This window comes from Bufo gargarizans, chromosome 4 (genome assembly GCF_014858855.1).
Source record: "Bufo gargarizans isolate SCDJY-AF-19 chromosome 4, ASM1485885v1, whole genome shotgun sequence".
NCBI lineage: Eukaryota > Metazoa > Chordata > Amphibia > Anura > Bufonidae > Bufo > Bufo gargarizans.
In genome coordinates, this window is record NC_058083.1 from 114,413,677 (window position 1) to 114,430,247 (window position 16,571).

Consider the following 16,571-nt stretch of genomic DNA (forward strand, 5'->3'; position numbering starts at 1 on the left):
CAGTATTTGGCAGAAACAGGTGCATAGCACCCCTCAATCAGTTTTTGGCAGAAACAGGTATATAGCACCCCACAATCAGTATTTGGCAGAAACAGGTATATGGCTCCCCTCAATCAATATTTTGTGGAAGCAGGTGTATTGCACCCCTCAATCAGCATTTGTTGGAAGAAGGTATATAGCAATAGAACCCCTCAATCAGTATTTAGTGGAAGAAGGTATATGGCACCCCTCAATCAGTATTTGGTGGAAACAGGTATATAGCACCCCTCAATCAGTATTTGGCAAAAACAGGAATATGGCACCCCTCAATCAGTATTTTCTGGAAGAAGGTGTATCGCAGCCCTCAATCAGTGTTTGGTGGAAGAAGGTATATAGCAATAGCACCCCTCAATCAGTATTTGGCGGAAACAGGTTTATGGCACCCCTCAATCAGTATTTTGTGAAAGCAAATGTATTGCAACCCTCAATCAGTATTTGGTGGAAGAATATATATATACCAATAGCACCCCTCAATCAGTATTTGGTGGAAACAGGTATTTGGCACCCCTCAATCGGTATTTGGTGGAAGAAGGTATATAGCAATAGCACCCCTCAATCAGTATTTAGTGGAAGAAGGTATATGGCACCCCTCAATCAGTATTTGGTGGAAACAGGTATATAGCACCCCTCAATCAGTATTTGGCAAAAACAGGAATATGGCACCCCTCAATCAGTATTTTCTGGAAGAAGGTGTATCACAGCCCTCAATCAGTATTTGGTGGAAGAAGGTATATAGCAATAGCACCCCTCAATCAGTATTTGGCAGAAACAGGTTTATGGCACCCCTCAATCAGTATTTTGTGAAAGCAAATGTATTGCAGCCCTCAATCAGTATTTGGTGGAAGAATATATATACCAATAGCACCCCTCAATCAGTATTTGGTGGAAACAGGTATTTGGCACCCCTCAATCGGTATTTGGTGGAAGAAGGTATATAGCAATAGCACCCCTCAATCAGTATTTAGTGGAAGAAGGTATATGGCACCCCTCAATCAGTATTTGGTGGAAACAAGTATATAACAACTCTCAATCAGTATTTGGCGGAAACAGGAATATGGCACCCCTCAATCAATATTTTGTGGAAGAAGCTATATAGCAATAGCACCCCTCAATCAGTATTTGGCAGAAACAGGTATATGGCACCTCTCCGTCAGTATTTTGTTGAAGCAGGTGTATTGCACCCCTCAATTAGTATTTGGCGGAAACAGGTGTATGGCACCCCTAAATCAGTATTTGGCGAAAACAGGTGTATTGCACCCCTCAATCATTATTTGGTGGAAGAAGGTATTTAGCAATAGCACCCCTCAATCAGTATTTAGTGGAAGAAGGTATATAGCACCCCTCAATCAGTATTTGTCAGAAACAGGTATATAGCACCCCTCAATCAGTTTTTGTCAGAAACAGGAATATGGCACCCCTCAATCAGTGTTTTGTGGAAGTAGGTGTATTGCACCCCTCAATCAGTATTTAGTGGAAGAAGCTATATAGCAATAGCACCCCTCAATCAGTATTTAGTGGAAGAAGGTATATGACTCCACTCAATTAGTATTTGGCAGAAAATGTTGTATAGCACACCTCAATCAGTACTTTGTGGAAATAGGTATATAGCACCCCTCAATCAGGATTTTGTTGAAGAAGGTATATGGCACCCCTCAATCAGTATTTGGTGGAAACAGGTATATAGCAGTATAGCACCCCTCAATCAGGATTTTGCGGAAGAAGGTATGGCACCCCTCAACTATTATTTGTCGGAAACAAGTATATAACACCCCTCAATCAGTATTTGGCAGAAACAGGTGTATGGCACTCCTCAATCAGTATTTTGTGGAAGCAGGTGTATTGTACCCCTCAATCAGTATTTGGTGGAAGAAGATATATAGCAATAGCACCCCTCAATCAGTATTTAGTGGAAGTTGGTATATAGCACCCCTTAATCAGTATTTGGCGGAAACAGGTATATAGCACCCCTCAATCATTATTTGGCATAAACATGAATATGGCACCCCTTAATCAGTATTTTGTGGAAGTAGGTGTATTGCACCCCTCAATCATTATTTAGTGGAAGAAGGTATATAGCAATAGCACCCCTCAATCAGTATTTAGTGGAAGAAGGTATATTACACCACTCAATCAGTATTTGGCGGAAAATGGTGTATAGCACACCTCAATCAGTATTTGGCAGAAACTAGTAAATAGCACACCTCAATCAGTACTTTGTGGAAATAGGTATATAGCACCCCTCAATCAGGATTTTGTTGAAGAAGGTATATGGCACCCCTCAATCAGTATTTGGTGGAAACAGGTATATAGCAGTATAGCACCCCTCAATCAGGATTTTGCGGAAGAAGGTATGGCACCCCTCAACTATTATTTGGTGGAAACAAGTATATAACATCCCTCAATCAGTATTTGGCGGAAACAGGTGTATGGCACTCCTCAATCAGTATTTGGTGAAAACAGGTATATAGCACCCCTCAATCAGTATTTGGCGGAAACAGGTATATGGCACCCCTCAATCAGTATTTTGTGGAAGCAGGTGTATTGTACCCCTCAATCAGTATTTGGTGGAAGAAGATATATAGCAATAGCACCCCTCAATCAGTATTTATTGGAAGTTGGTATATAGCACCCCTTAATCAGTATTTGGCAGAAACAGGTATATAGCACCCCTCAATCATTATTTGGCATAAACATGGATATGGCACCCCTTAATCAGTATTTTGTGGAAGTAGGTGTATTGCACCCCTCAATCATTATTAAGTGGAAGAAGGTATATAGCAATAGCACCACTCAATCAGTATTTGGCGGAAAATGGTGTATAACACACCTCAATCAGTATTTGGCAGAAATTAGTAAATAGCACCCCTCAATTAGTATTTCGTGAAAACAGGTATATAGCACCCCTCAATTAGGATTTTGTGGAAGAAGGTATATGGCACCCCTTAATCAGTATTTGGCGGAAACAGGTATATAGCAATATAGCACCCGTCATTCAGGATTTTGCAGAAGAAGGTATATCGCAGCCCTGAACAGGCATATCATACCCGTTGCAATTAGTTACTCCAATAGCGTTTGTTCCTCTATCTAGCTGCGGTATCACAGCAGAACCGCACACAATGCTGCACAATGCAAATACACTATAATATAATTTTTATGTTAGAAAGTGTATTATAAGTATATCACACCCCTCTGCATGTCACACCTATCGATAGCACACCTATAAAAGGACTTTTGTGGCCCTATTAGCTAGCATTTGGTGTCCCTTACAGTCTGTCCCTGCTCCACACAGAAAACCTCTCCCTACACTGGCAAAAAACTGAATGTAAAATGGCTGCCAGATCAGGTTTATTTATAGGGTAGGGGGTGTGTCCATGTGCTGAAACGTCTCAATTGGCTGTCCTGTCCCACCTGATGGATGTGTCATGGGTCAAAGTTTGGCGCTATGCAAAAACATATGGCGCGTGTGAATATCGCCATATGTTTGCATGTTCGGCGAATCGCGAACGAGCAACGTTTGCCTCGAAATGACCGCCGGGCGAACCGCAAGGCCATCTGTGGTCATCAACCATGAAATCGAATCCTGGCTGTCTTCTCGCCAACTGTAGATAGGAACCATGGTCACTGATAATGGGAAGAATATTCTGTTTGCTCTGCGTCAGGGAAGGTTGACCTATGGGTCCTGCATGGAGCACGTCTTCAGTCTGGTTGTCACCCAATTCTTGAAGTCTTCCACTAAACTGCAAGACATCTTGAATATGATAAGGAACTGTGCATGCCATTACTTTGCATTACTGTGCAAAACACGCCCTCCTTGAGCTGCAAAGGCAGAATGGTGTTCCCCCACATTGCTTCATATGTGACATTTCCAAACATTGGAACTTTATTCTCCACATTTTGGACCAAGTGTATGAGCAAAGGAAACCAGGGACCGATTTCTTGTTGATGGACAGGACTACTCCCCGGTGTAACTTTGAAGTTAGACAGTGGCAGCTCATGCGTGACACCTGCCATTTGTTCAGGCGCTTTCAGGAGGTTACTTTATTTGTTAGTCACCAGGACTACAGGGTGAATTATGTCATTTCACATCTTCACATCCTGGAGGGGATGCTGATAAATCTGACTGGCGAGGGGACAGAAGATGTGGTGCCTACATCTCACTGAGCCCTGTGGAGGCTTAACTGGCACAGGAGGAGGAGGATACACACGCCCAGGAATTCGATACAGAACTAGGCAGTTTATCTGCCCAAGTTACAGTAGAAGGCCAGGAGGAGTATGAGAAGCTAGAGGGTCATGACGAAGACAACGCAGATAACCCCAACAGACTGTGGCAGTATTCAGTGCAGATGGAGGCAGGGAGTGCCTCCGAGTCCCTTGCGCAAATGGCAAGATGCTGAGTTGTTTGCATAGTGACAGCTGCATTATCACCATTTGGCAGAGGGATGACTACTGGCTCTCCACAATGTTAGACACTCACTACCAGTCCTAAATGGGGGCCTTTTTTACACTTTCTGAGAGGGATGAAAAACTCAACTACTATCGAGACATGCTTTGTAGTCGGTTGGTCGCTGCCTATATGCGCCATCGCCCATCTTCATGAACGGGGAACCTGTGTGCTCATGCTCCACTGCCATGACTGCTGGAGGGGGAAGGCAGGAGAAGCACCTGCCAACAGTAACTTAAGTTTTGAGTCTCTAATAAGCAGTTTTCTTCAGCTGCCTACTGAAGAAATCACCCATCAGCAGCTGGACATGGAGCAGAACTTGAACAAGCAGGTGGAGGCATATTTGGACTGTACCCCGTCACCCCAGATCCAGGATCCCCTGGACTACTGGGCAGCCAAACATGAATTGTGGCCACAACTGGGCGAGTTTGCCAAGGACAACCTTTCTTGCCTGGCCAGTAGTTAACACTTCTGTTATTTGGTCAGTTATTTCCACCACTTATTGTGAGCCAAATTCAGGAGCTAAGCCTGCTAAGTATCATGAATAGATCTGCACCTGTTCTGTGGTTTTGACCCGCACCTGCTTTGGGCTGACGATAACTGATCAGAATAACTGACCAAATAAGTGAAGTGCGAGCTATGCCTAATAGTGAGGCAAAGTCATTCTACTGTTAACAGAAGGGATTCAAAACATGTTTTTGCACTGCTACAACATGGATTAAAATAACCTTTATTTTCGCCACAATTTTATTGGCACTGCCTCCATGTCCTTATTTTGTGCCATTAAAGACTCATTGTGTGACACCTGCAGGGTTGAGCAGCATTTTGTTTTTGCTTTACTGAAGGCTGCTGTATGCTTTTATTTTGGTTTAGCTAAAGCTTAGCTAGGACTGTTGGCGGCTTGCACAATTGCCTTTCATTCTGACACACAGTAACTGTTTCACTACCAGAAAGGACTAGCTATGCATGTTGCTGCACTGCACAGTAATGTACGTCGAGATACTGTATATTCAAAGAATTCCATGATGACTTCTGATATTCTTATTTTCATTGGGGGAGCATTATTCTATTTATTAAAAGATAGAACCATATTTTACTGGTTGTTATTTGCAGTCCCCTGTGAATGAAGGGGAGATTCAGGAATGCTAGTATACTGGACACTTGGTGGTTTATAAGAATGATTTTTATTTTTAGATATGCTTATAATGTTAGAAGTCAGCACCCACGGATGGATATAATTAATACAATCACAGTTACATTTCAACATTCGTCTCCACACTACTCTCCATTTTCCAATTCCACAGATTAGCACTGTTATAATTTCTCAGCATACTCATGGATGTACCTTGTTAGTTGAGTGTATGTGACTTATTTTTAGTCTTCCATTACCACCGCATGGTGTCCTGGTAGATGCTGAAGCCAAGGTTCCCACGCTCTGAAAAAACAGTCCCCTTATTGTCATTAACTGTATTGTTCACAACATGATACTGCTATTTCGTTTCTTGCAACACACCCAGGCAGAACAGTTCGGCAATTAGGAATCATTATGAAAATACAGCAGAAATAGCTCGGCTTTGTTACTCTGTCTCATTTCACGTATATTTCTGTTATATTAGAGATCACACACAAAAAAAGGGTAGTTCAAAGAACAGCATCCCATATAAGGAAGCTTACATTTAGGAGATTTTCAACCCTCTTAGGCCTCATGGACACGGTCGTTGCCCGGCCACGGCCATATTGCGGCCCACAAATAGCAGGTCCTCAATATGCGGGCACAGGCCGTGTGCTCCCCACATCACAGGGTGCTTCTGTGGTGATTCTGTCCGTGCCTCTGCACCGCAAAAAAATAGAACATGCGTCTCGATTCGTCCCGGCCGCCGCACGGACATTGCCCGTGCATTGGGGACCGCAAATTGCGGTCCCCAATGCATGGAAGGGCCGTGCAACGGCCGTGGGCATGAGGCACTGCCCACAACCTGGTAGATCCTGCCACATGAATTCACTATTATGTTGTTTTCTATGTAACTGAATTGAATATTATTTATATAAATTTGTATGTATTATTATAATTATGTATTTATTATTAGTCATGCATCATGTATTCATTGTTGTTATTATTTATGCATTAATATAAATATGTATTAATTATTTATGTTATTTATGTATCATTATGTCTCAGATGTTATTATTATTTACGGTACATATTATTCTAAATATTTACATATAATTCTAAATATGTATTCATTACCTTTTTAGTCAGGGACCAAATGGAGAAGGTGCTATATAAGCAGACTCAGTTTTAGGCCTCATGCACACGACAGTTTTTTTTCACGGTCCGAAAAAACGGGGTCCGTGATCCGTGACCGTTTTTTCGTCCGTGGGTCTTCCTTGATTTTTGGAGGATCCACGGACATGAAAAAAAAGTCGTTTTGGCGTCCGCCTGGCCGTGCGGAGCCAAACGGATCCGTCCTGAATTACAATGCAAGTCAATGGGGACGGATCCGTTTGAAAATTGAGCCACAGTGTGTCATCTTCAAACGGATCCGTCCCCATTGACTTACATTATAAGTCTGGACGGATCCGCTTGCCTCCGCACGGCCAGGCGGACACCCGAACATAACTTGAAGCGTCCCCATCACCATGGGAACGCCTCTACGTTAGAATATACTGTCGGATATGAGCTACTTCGTGAAACTCATTTCCGACAGTATATTCTAACACAGAGGCGTTCCCATGGTGATGGGGACGCTTCAGGTTAGAATACACTGCAAACTTGGTACAAGACTGCCCCCTGCTGCCTGGCACCACCCGATCTCTTACAGGGGGATATGATAGCACAATTAACCTCTTCAGGTGCGGCACCTAAAGGGGTTAATTGTACTATCATATTCTCCTGTAAGAGATCAGGGCTGTCAGGCAGCAGGGGGCAGACCCCCCCCCCTCCCCAGTTTGAATATCGTTGGTGGCACAGTGTGTGCCCATCGCCCCCCCCTTCCTCCCTCTATAGTTAAAAATCGTTGGTGGCACAGTGTGTGCCCATCGCCCCCCGCTTCCTCCCTCTATAGTTAAAAATCGTTGGTGGCACAGTGTGCGCCCACCATCGCCCCCCTCCATCTTCCCCCCCCCCCCATCATTGGTGGCAGCGGAGTTCCGATCGGAGTCCCAGTTTAATCGCTGGGGCTCCGATCGGTAACCATGGCAAGCTACTGCATCCCTGGTTGCCATGGTTACTTAGCAATAGTACAATTGTAGAAGATTCATACTTACCTGCCTGCTGCTGCGATGTCTGTGACCGGCCGGGAGCTCCACCTACTGGTAAGTGAAAGGTCTGTGCGGTGCATTGCTAAAGAACTGTCACTTACCAGTAGGAGGAGCTCCCGGCCGGTCACAGACATCGCAGCAGCAAGCAGGTAAGCATGATTTTTAACTATAGAGGGAGGAAGGGGGGGGGGCGATGGGCACACACTGTGCCACCAACGATTTTTAACTATAGAGGGAGGAAGGGGGGGGGCCATGGGCACACACTGTGCCACCAACGATTTTTAACTATAGAGGGAGGAAGGGGGGGCGATGGGCACACACTGTGCCACCAACGATTTTTAACTATAGAGGGAGGAAGGGGGGGGCGATGGGCACACACTGTGCCACCAACGATATTCAAACTGGGGAGGGGGGGGGGGTCTGCCCCCTGCTGCCTGGCAGCCCTGATCTCTTACAGGAGAATATGATAGTACAATTAACCCCTTTAGGTGCCGCACCTGAAGGGGTTAATTGTGCTATCATATCCCCCTGTAAGAGATCGGGTGGTGCCAGGCAGCAGGGGGCAGTCTTGTACCAAGTTTGCAGTGTATTCTAACTAGAAGCGTCCCCATCACCATGGGAACGCTTCTGTGTTAGAATATACTGTCGGAAATGAGTTTTCACGAAGTGAAAACTTAGATCAGAAAAAGCTTTTATGCAGACGGATCTTCGGATCCGTCTGTATGAAAGCAACCTACGGCCACGGATCACGGACACGGATGCCAATCTTGTGTGCATCCGTGTTCTTTCACGGACCCATTGACTTGAATGGGTCCGTGAACCGTTGTCCGTCAAAAAAATAGGACAGGTCCTATTTTTTTGACGGACAGGATACACGGATCACGGCCTCGGCTGCAAAACGGTGCATTTTCCGATTTTTCCACGGACCCATTGAAAGTCAATGGGTCCGCGAAAAAAAACGGAAAACGGCACAACGGCCACGGATGCACACAACGGTCGTGTGCATGAGGCCTTATACTGACTTAAAAACCAGCCTCCAGGGCATACTAACTGGTCAGGTGTGCATGACTGCTTGGAGATCGCCACGCCTCCAATATATACTACAAAGAAAAAATATGGGGGATTCAGCCTGCACAACCCTATGCAGGTGCAGATTGCTATGGCGAAATACAGATACAAACGCAAAAAATCAAAATGCAATCGCACTCTGCAACCAGCACTCTGCCCTGCCTTTATGCTGGATGTTGAATAAGGCATTGGTGTACATTTTGGCCAAAGCTTAATAAGCCACTCACCACGTCAAGGTCGCCTTAATGAGTGGTCCCTAACACTAGTTCCTACCTGTTATGGGCCATGACAGCCACACAAAGTCCAGGGAGCGCAGGTACAGCATGCACGCTAAGCAAAATCTGCTTTTAACCCTTTCCGGTTCCATTACAGCTTTCATCGGATCCAGGGATGCAAGTACCAACATGCATTCTGAGCCCACTATATACTGCGTTAGTATGCCCTGGAGGCTGGTTTTAAAGTCAGTATAAAACTGAGTCTGCTTATGTAGCACCTACCAGTAGCCATTTGGCTCCAGGAGAAGTATATAGTGGGCTCAGCATGCATGTTGGTACTTGCATCCCTGGATCCGATGAAAGCTGTAATGGCACCGGAAGGGGTTAAAAGCAGATTTTGCTTAGCGTGCATGCTGTACCTGCGCTCCCTGGACTTTGTGTGGTTGTCATGGCCCATAACAGGTAGGAACTAGTGTTAGGGACGACTCATTAAGGCGACCTTGACGTGGTGAGTGGCTTATTACGCTTTGGCCAAAATGTACACCAATGCCTTATTCAACATCCAGCATAAAGGCAGGGCAGAGTGCTGGTTGCAGAGTGCGATTGCATTTTGTATTTTTGCGTTTGTACCTGTATTTCGCCATAGCAATCTGCACCTGCATAGGGTTGTGCGGGCCGAATCCCCCATAGTTTTTCTTTGTAGTATATATTGGAGGCGTGGCGATCTCCAAGCAGTCATGCACACCTGACCAGTTAGTATGCCCTGGAGGCTGGTTTTAAAGTCAGTATAAAACTGAGTCTGCTTATATAGCACCTACCAGTAGCCATTTGGCTCCAGGAGAAGTATATAGTGGGCTCAGCATGCATGTTGGTACTTGCATCCCTGGATCCGATGAATTCTGTAATGGCACCGGATGGGGTTAAAAGCTGATTTTGCTTAGCGTGCATGCTGTACCTGCGCTCCCTGGACTTTGTGTGGCTGTCATGGCCCATAACAGGTAGGAACTAGTGTTAGGGACCACTCATTAAGGTGACCTTGACGTGGTGAGTGGCTTATTACGCTTTGGCCAAAATGTACACCAAAGCCTTATTCAACATCCAGCATAAAGGCAGGGCAGAGTGCTGGTTGCAGTGTGCGATTGCATTTTGTGTTTTTGCGTTTGTATCTGTATTTCGCCATAGCAATCTGCACCTGCATAGGGTTGTGCGGGCTGAATCCCCCATACTGTAGATGAAGCTGTAATGTATCGTTAGGGCTAGGGTGCAGGTTTAGGCTACTTTCACACTAGCGTTCGTCGGTCTGCTCGTGAGCTCCGTTTGAAGGAGCTCACGAGCGGACCCGAACGCAGCCGTCCAGCCCTGATGCAGTCTGAATGGAGCGGATCCGCTCAGACTGCATCAGTCTGGCGGCGTTCAGCCTCCGCTCCGCTCGCCTCCGCACAGACAGGCGGACAGCTGAACGCTGCTTGCAGCGTTCGGGTGTCCGCCTGGCCGTGCGGAGGCGTGCGGATCCGTGCGGATCCGCCCAGACTTACAATGTAAGTCAATGGGGACGGATCCGTTTGAAGATGCCACAATATGGCTCAATCTTCAGGCGGATCCGTCCCCCATTGACTTTACATTGAAAGTCTGGACGGATCCGTACGAGGCTATTTTCACACTTAGCTGTTATATGCTAAAAATAATGCAGACGGATCCGTTCTGAACGGAGCCTCCGTCTGCATTATTATGATCGGATCCGTTCAGAACGGATCCGATCGAACACTAGTGTGAAAGTAGCCTAACCTTGCACAAACCATCCAAATTCTCTTACTAGTGGACCACAAACGTTCACCCACTGTCACTTAAAGAGAATCTGTAGGCAGATTGATGCTGCCCTAATCATACGCATCATGAAAATACTGACAGGTGCCCTCATCATTTTTTTAAAGATCTTTTTTTTTGGGGGGACGTTAGAAGCAATTCTTAACATTTATAAGAATTTCCAAACTCCACTTTTTAAGGACCAGTTCAGGTCTGAAGTCACTTTGTGGGGCTTACATAGTAGAACCCACCCATAAATTATCCCATTTTGGAAACTACACCCCTTATGTTACTCAAAACTGATTTTACAAACTTTGTTAACCCTTTAGGTATTCCACAAGAATTAAAGGAAAATGTAGATGAAATTTCAAAATTTCACTTTTTTGGCCGATTTTCCATTTTAATTTTTTCCATTTTTTTCTTTAACACATCGAGGGTTAACAGCCAAACAAAACTCAATATTTATTAAGCTGATTCTGCGGTTTACAGAAACACTCCACATGTGGTGTTAAACTGCTGTATGGGCGCATGGCAGGGCGCAGAAGAAAAGGAGCGCCATATGGTTTTTGGAAGGCAGATTTAGCTGGACTGGATTTTAGACACCATGTCCCATTTGAAGCCCACCAAATGCACCCTACAGTAGAAACAATCAAAAAGTGACCCCATTTTGGAAACTACAGGATAAGGTGACAGTTTTATTGGTACTATTTTGGGGTACATATGATTTTTAATTTCTCTATATTATGTTTTTGTGAGGCAAAGTAACCAAAGAATGGATGTTTTGGCACAGTTTTTATTTTTTGTTTTTTACAACGTTCAACTGACAGGTTAGATCATGTGCTATTTTTATAGAGCAGGTTGCTATGGATGCGATGATATTGAATATGTCTACTTTCTTTTTCTTTCAGTTTTGCATAATAAAGCATTTTTGAAAAAAAATTATGTTTTTGTGAACGCCATTTTTTTATTTTTCTGCCAATTATCTTGTGCATGGGCTTGTTTTTTGCAGGTACAATTGATTTTTTTTATTGGTACCATTTTTGGGTACATATGATTTATTTTATTTTTTAATTTTGTGCTATAAAACTATAAAAAAATACAGGAAAAACACACTTTTTTTATATGTTCCCTGGTATAAAAACATAAAATAAAATATCTCTCTCTCTCTCTCTCTCTCTCTCTCTCTCTCTCTCTCTATATATATATATATATATATATATATATATATAATAAAAAGCTAGCCGTACAGCTTTTAACATTAGAAGATTAAATATTCACATGGATGAGGTCACAGTATCAGAAGATAGCAACCCCTGAGCTGTCAGCACAAGGGGTGCAGGAGTCTTGTGTAATCACACCCTCAGCCTTCTCCATTCATCATGTACTGCACCCCCATGTGGAGGAACAGGTAAGGAGTAACCTCAATGATGACACATGATGTGTCATAATAATAAATGATTTTTTGATCATTTATTATTACACTTTTTGGGGCAGGTGACCAAAAAATTGGCAATTTTGGCAGTTTTTATTTATTAATTTTTAAGGCGTTCCCCTTAGGGATTAGGTCATGTGATATTTTTATATAGCAGGTCGTTACGGGCATGGCAATACCTAATATGTATACTTTTTCTTATTTAAGTTTTACACAATAATAGCATTTTTTAAACAAAAAAAATAATGTTTTAGTGTCTTAGAGCCATAGCTTTTTATTTTGTAGCTGATTATCTTAGGTAGTGTTTCATTTTTTGCAGGATGAGGTGACGGTTTGATTGGTACTATTTTGGGGGGCATATGCCTTTTTGATCGCTTGGTTTTGCACTTTTTGTGATGGTAGATGACAAAAAAATGTCTATTTTGGCACTGTTTTTATTTATTTATTTTATACGGTGTCATTCTGAGAGGTTATATTATGTGATATTTTATATAGCAGGTCGTTTTGGACGTGGCAATACCTAATATATATACTTTTTCTTATTTATTTAAGTTTTACACAATAATAGCATCTTTGAAACAAAAAATAATAATGTTTTAGTGCCTCCATAGTATGAGCTTTTTTATTTTTTGGCTAATGTGATTGTTAATAATTTGATTGGTACTATTTTGGGGGGCATATGCCTTTTTGATCTCTTGGTGTTGCACTTTTTGTGATGGTAGGTGACAAAAAATGTACTTTTTGGCAATGTTTTTTTTTTATTTTTTTTACGGTGTTTGCCTGAGGGATCAGGTCATGTGATAATTTCAAAGAGCTGGTTGTTACAGATGTGGCGACACCAAACATGTTTAGGGTATTTTCTTTTCTTCATTTTTATCCAATTATAAATGTGCGTATATGGGTCTGATGGCACTGTATAGTGTACTGCAGTGTATTTTCATTCACAGTAAGCCTGATCAGGCTCCTGCCTCTGGCAGAACCCTGTCAGGCTTACATACCATGGCAAGCCTGGATGGTAACCATCGGGATGCTGCCACAGCAGAGCAGCAGCCCGATGGGAGGGGGGAAGGAGGGAGCGCCCTACCTCTGTTATGATCAATCAGGACACTGCTACAGCAGTGCCAGCACCGATGTCGGCCGTTACGGTAGATTGTCAGCTGTATGTTACAGCTGACAATCTACTAACTTTGGCCATCCTGAATAATTGTGGGGGCGGGGAGGGGTGGTGGGTCGGGCCCCTCATTATTACCTGGTCCTGCTCGGCCATCCTGAAGGGGGGTGATCGGGGAACAGTGAACACTCACTGAGGAGATCGGAGCTGCACTGCTGAATGCTGCGATTGGTCAGTCAAATCTGACTGACAAATCGCAGCGATCCAAAGGCAGGGACCGCTGTAATTGGTCCCCTGACAGGTGCCCGGACAGCTCGGCTGTCCGTAGCACCCATTTAGATGCCGGTGTGACCGCAAGTGTACTTTTATCTCATGATGTACTGTGTAACTAACACCACATCATGACATACACAGTACATCATTAGTCACTACGGGGTGAAAGTGAATGGGGCTGAGTTGCAATACAAAGCACAGCCACTATCCAATAGACTGTGATGTGCTTGGTGAGCTACAAATAGGCCATGGTGCTCGCTGGAGAACCACGGTCTCTTCAAATAATTCATTGACATGGGTACCAGGTAACCCACAATGATTAGGTATTCATGACAGATCCTGCGGATAGGTCATCAATATTAAACACCTCAAAAAAAACCTTTAAATTCCTGCTCATTCTGGACTTTGCAATCAAGGAGGTGGTCCTGTCAGTGACAGCCTCCCCTCTATGATTGTGTATACAGAGAGCTGTCAATCACTGATAGGACCTCCTCCTGGACTTCAAAGCCCAGAATGAGCAGGAATTTAAATGAATGAAATAAAATGTTTTCTAATAAAGTGATATCAATTTGCTCAGCCACTCCTATTCTATAACATGCTGGCCTCAGTTCAGACATATTGTCCAATATGACAGGTTCCCTTTAAATGGTAGTCGCTGGCACCAAATAAGCCGAAGGGTATAGCCACATGGTCAGGTTTCCTGATGCAGTTTTGGAAGACAAAATCAGGTGTGGCTCATAAAAGGACAGCAAGTATACAGGACAAATATGACTTTTCCCTCTTTTTAGAATTTACGCCTAGTTTTGGATTCCAAAAACTGCATGCAGAAACCTGACCGTTGGCCGTACCCCAAAACTTTTTTTTTAAATATAGTATATGAATCTTTATGAACTGAGGAGAACACTTCAATACTTTGCACATATCACCTTGATCAGATTCATGGCCACATGCTACAACTCCACCCTACTACTTGTCGTCTCTTATCTTGGTCTCTGTTGCGATATTCTCCTTGAATATATTTCAAATGAAGCCATAGAATAATGGACAGGACTTACAGTATGTCCAAGTAGTGTCCTTTAAGAACTTCTCTGCCATTTAGGGCTCATGCACACAAACATATTTTCTGTCCGTTCCGTTTTTTGGGGGGACCGTATGCAGAGCCATCAATAAAAAAACAAAAAAAACAGAAGTTACTCTGTGTGCATAGCGTTTCTGTATGTCCGTTCAGCAAAAAAATAGAACATTATTATTGTCCGCATTACGGACAAGGTTAGGACTGTTCTATTAGGGGCCAGCTGTTCCGTTCTGCAAAATACGGAATGCACACGGACGTCATCCGTATTTTTTGCGGACTGCAAAATACATGCGGTCGTGTGCATGAGCCCTTAATGGTATAACAATGCACAAGTAACAATATTTTCCAATACCAGGACATCCTACAAAAGTCACCAAATAGAAAAAAAAAGTTTGCATTTTTTTTACAGTGGCAGTTAATAGCTGACATATGCAACTGTATACTAGTATTCTTCCGATAGTTCTGTATTAGAGTATAGGAATTATCACCAGAACTGGAGCTTCTCTTAATCAGATCACTGAACTACATCCAAGAAATGAATTATCTCGGCCTCTGAATGACAGCCTGAAGCATCACAACACCCTGGGCCAAGGAGATACTATCTTCTCAATAATACATTTAAGTGGTTATTTTCCCACCATTATACATTGTATGGAGACTTGCACTTACTGTACATAAAACCTTTCCGCTTTCCTGCTGTGCCCTGCTAATTACATTATTGTCTTTGCACAACCAGTTTACAGATCTAGAATATCCTCACTTGGGTTGTACGAGTAGAAAATGTCTATAATAGGAAATATATACAGTTTTTAAAGAGTAACTCAACTTTTATTCAAGTTGCTTTTAAACTCTTCTAAATAAGCCCCAAAATAACAGTATGCAGTTTTTGCACTCGCCACTATGTCTAATCATTGGCACCACTTGGTTTATACAAATCACTTTAACGCCGTTACGGTAACTCATTCTAATCCTGCCTGTAATGATATGCGCTCTGTGTATAGATAAGACAGGATTCAGGCTACATGCACACGACCATATGTGTGATTTCTTCCGTGGATAGATATGGCAGGATAAGGCCCCTTTCACGCGGGGCGAGTATTCCACGCGGATGCGATGCGAGAGGTGAACGCATTGCACCCGCACTAAATACCGATCCATTCATTTCTATGGGGCTGTTCACATGAGCGGTGATTTTCACGCATCACTTATGCGTTGCGTGAAAATCGCAGCATGCTCCTCTTTGTGCGTTGCGGTGCGATAATCCACGCAACGCAGGCCCCATAGAAGTGAATGGGGTTGCGTGAAAATCGCAAGCATCCACAAGCAAGTGCGGATGCGGTGCGATTTTCACGCACGGTTGCTAGGAGAGGATCGGGATGGAGACCCGATCATTATTATTTTCCCTTATAACATGGTTAAATGGAAAATAATAGCATTCTTAATACAGAATGCATAGTAAAATAGTGCTGGAGGGGTTAAAAAAATAAAATAAAAAAATTTAACTCACCTTAGTCCACTTGCTCGCACAGCTGGCATCTCTTCTGTCTTCATCTTAGCTTTGTGTAGCAACAAGGACCTTTGGTGACGTCACAGTCATCACATGATCCATCACATGATCTTTTACCATGGTGATGGATCATGTGATAACTGTGACGTCACCAAAGGTCCTTGTTGCTACACAAAGCTAATATGAAGACAGAAGGAGATGCCGGCTGCGCGATCAAGTGGACTAAGGCTGCTTTCACACTAGCGTTCGCTGGTCCGCTCGTGAGCTCCGTTTGAAGGGGCTCACGAGCGGACCCGAACGCAGCCGTCCAGCCCTGATGCAGTCTGAATGGAGCGGATCCGCTCAG

At 43.5% G+C, this 16,571-nt stretch overlaps 1 non-coding gene across 1 annotated transcript; it reads right to left on the reverse strand.

Moving 5' to 3' along the window:
* Positions 1-12,122: 12,122 nt before the first annotated feature.
* On the reverse strand, positions 12,123-12,258 carry LOC122937036. Its single transcript, XR_006389458.1, has one exon. It is a non-coding gene; the product is annotated as a U8 small nucleolar RNA (small nucleolar RNA).
* Between the last annotated feature and the right edge of the window lie 4,313 nt (positions 12,259-16,571).